The sequence below is a fragment of the Zea mays genome, chromosome 5 (genome assembly GCF_902167145.1).
Source record: "Zea mays cultivar B73 chromosome 5, Zm-B73-REFERENCE-NAM-5.0, whole genome shotgun sequence".
Classification (NCBI taxonomy): Eukaryota; Viridiplantae; Streptophyta; class Magnoliopsida; order Poales; family Poaceae; genus Zea; species Zea mays.
This window is the reverse complement of record NC_050100.1, coordinates 221,348,195-221,351,640: the sequence shown is the minus strand read 5'-3', so window position 1 is coordinate 221,351,640 and position 3,446 is coordinate 221,348,195. Positions and strand designations below refer to the sequence as shown.

Here is a 3,446-nt window from a genome sequence, read left to right as displayed (position 1 = left end):
GACTTCCCTCGGTATGCCGGGCATGTCCGAGGGACTCCACGCGAAAACGTCGGCGTTCGCGCGGAGAAAGTCGACGAGCATTCACTACAACATTTGTGACCTTCTGTGACATTTCTTTTATGTCATAAAAACTTGAATGTACGTCACATTTTGAAGTTTATGACATCTCCATGACGAAAATCACTTCGTCACCTATCATACGTGGCATTACATGTTCTATGACATTTCGTGGTTTTTTGTCATAAATTTAGTGACATATCATTCGTCGTCATAGTTTTGTGACATGCTTTTTTCGTCATTAACAATCTCAAAAAATGCCATAACATACTTCCATGTAGGATAGAAAACGTCACAAAATTAGACACTCACATGACAAGGCATGACTGTGAGCTTATGTGGCATTCATATTATGACAATTTTGTTTGTCACAAAACATTTGGCCCAACCAAGGCCATTTTAATTTTTTAATTATTACCAATGTCAATGTAGCACAATAAGCACAAACCATTATAATTAAACAACAACCAATGATCATCACATACACTTAGCAATATATTATCATAGATATCATTCATCAACAACAAAATAACAAAATCTTGGAGCTACAAGACCAACATTGCTACTTCTACACGTATAGCATCACCACCATTGTTGTTTCTCTTTGTTGTAGCTACAAGAACAACATTTTGAAGACAATCCATTTGTACATAAGGTTCTGCATTTTTCTTGAGGACAACCAATTTCTCCTTAACATGAATCCATTTCTTCAATAATAGGAAGTAATAATGTCAACCAACTGTTAGCCCAAGATAAAACAAAAGAAATTGAAGTACGTGAACAAATGAGCATTACCATCTTAGCGGTCTCAATATGAGGTTTATCCCATTAACATCTTGTTGATACCTTTTATACATAAGGTCCTACATTTTTCTTGAGGGCAACCATTTTCTCTGTAACAGGAATACATTTCTTCAATCATAGGAAGTAATAATGTCAGCCAACTGTCAGCCCAAGATAAAACAAAAGAAATTTAAGTACATGAACAAATGGGCATTACCATCTTAGTATCTCAATATGAGCTTTAGCCCATTTCTTTGCTTGTGCTAATTTTTTTATGCCTGAACTATTAATTACGTAGACATACAAATGGTAATTTTATTTGTGGAATGCATTTTGAAATTGGAAATAAAAGCAAGTAGTATGAAAAGGCACCTTATGCAAAACATTCTGCACAGCAGGTTTCCCTTGTTTATTCTAGTGACCTGCGACAACCTCCTACAAATGATGACAAATATAGCAATGAGAGAACATGAGCATGGAAATTGCAGCAGTAAATATTTGTAGCCAGTGATGGGAGAGCATGAGAATGAAAATTAAGTGATAAATATTTGTGGTTCTGTTCTTACCGCGTAATGAGCATATTGTGCCGCAAACCAAGGTGGTAACCATGCTCCATGAACTTGCAAAAGGAAATGAGAATAAATCATAAATTTGTTGTAGATGAAAAAAAACCAAGAAACTACATCATCAAAGACAAGAATTTTCTTGTTCAAGGCAGTAGAACTACAATACGTATACTCTACTTAGCCTAGTCTAGGTAACCATTATAACTTTAAACACATCAGTGAACTTCTATAGAACTAGTGGCAGAAAATGGAAACACGCAACTGAAGGAAATCAATGCCATAATAGATTAAAGAGTATAAAAGATGGAATGGATCAATAGTAAAATGATTTTGTGGAACATAAAAAGGCACGTTTGCACTCCAAACACCATCCATACATGAAAGTATATAATTTAAAATTTCAATGGACTTTAGACTCTAGTATATGTCATGTGCGGACGTACCTACACCAGGCGCAGGCGCGCCAACGACGTGCGCCGGGCAAAAGAGCGTGCGATACGCGTGGGCGGTTAGGCGCGCACGCACTGGTTTGTTACAGATAGAACATGGTTACTTTTTGTTTCAAGTTCCTAGAATTAAGGAGAAGATTTAGGGGGGAGGGGCTGGTTGTTAGGAATGATTAGATAGCTATCCCTAGGATCAAGGAGTAATTATCTCTAGTTTATTAGGGCCGATCGGCCATATATATATGTGTAACCAGCCGGCTGGAAGGATTAAGCAAAGTTTATTCTCTCTAATCTCTCCTCTCCACTCACCAACAAAACCTGTGGCTGAGGGGCAAAATCTCGCCGGAGAAGATGGGTCACGACTACGAACTGCGTAGTCGAGGCCCTGCTGTCCGGGGATACTCAGCCCTTGACATTTAATGACATGATGGTATCATAAGAATGTGTTGCAGGCTTGTACATAGCCAGCTAGCAAGGCAAAAGTTAGTGGTCATAGTTAGAACTAGGAATCGAATGAGTTCTAGATGAGCCACTACTATTACTTCCTTCAATTAATTGATACATTATTTCCTGAACATAATCGATGAATAGGCAAGTTAATTTGAGGTTGTATTTGCCAAATCATGAATCTAGCTATCTTCTGCCTTACTTTTTTAAGAAATAGAATACGAATCATATCCAACTCATTAGTCAATCAAGTACATGAAGATTATTGTAGTTTTGCATCATTCAAACCGATGGGTATATTTTAAAAGTTAAACAAGTAGACTAAGAGGGTTTACCTTGCCGCTTCAGAACATATCTCACTAGAAGAATCACGTCCACACACCAAAAAACAATACTTAACCTGGACCTGGACCTGGATCTGTGTCGGCGTCGTCTGCAAGTGGTCGACACAGCCATGCGTCTGAGCGTCGTCCGCACATGCCTGAGGAACGAGCGCCGCCCGTCGCACACCCGACTCCCTAGCGCTTCACGCAACGCCCCGCCTGAGCACAGCCGCAAGGTCGCACGCCTGACTCCCAAGCGCTGCCCGCCTCCGCTTGAGCGTCGTCCACCAAGCGCCCGCGCGCCGCCCGAGACCCGCCCGCTGCTTGTTGAAGTTATGGCTCGTCGTGCTCTGAACCCTAGCCCTCTCCCCTCTCTATTCTACTCGGTATATGCAGACTAGGCCCAGATCTGCCCCAGACGTTTTATGGGAATAAAAGGTCTCGAGTTATTTTAAGGAATATTTTTAGATTTTTCTTTTAATTTTTTCATGTGGACATATCTTTTCTCACGGTGTAGTTGCCAGTTAAATATCATGACCATTTTTCGCTTAATAACCGAAATAGATATTTTAAACTATTACTTATTTATAATATCTTATAACAATATAGGATTGCTATATGATTATGACCTTTAATATTAGTATCTTATGACAATAAGATGTTCGTCACGATGCAGTGGTTGGCTAGTGTTATGACGTTTTCTGAATGTTATCAGTGACGCTAGTCTAAATTCGTCATAAGCTTGCCTTACAACAAAAAATACGTCATAAAACAAAATGACCAATGACGAAAATATTTATTGTCACAGGATATTCGTTATAAAA

At 39.1% G+C, this 3,446-nt stretch overlaps 1 non-coding gene across 1 annotated transcript; it reads right to left on the bottom strand.

The window, feature by feature from the left end:
• Positions 1-510: 510 nt before the first annotated feature.
• LOC100274650 (uncharacterized) lies at positions 511-3,024 on the bottom strand. The gene is made up of 5 exons (XR_004849760.1): positions 2,700-3,024; positions 1,407-1,459; positions 1,213-1,275; positions 853-950; positions 511-764 (listed from the first exon to the last, which is right to left on the bottom strand). It is a non-coding gene; the product is annotated as an uncharacterized protein (transcript).
• Positions 3,025-3,446: the final 422 nt, after the last annotated feature.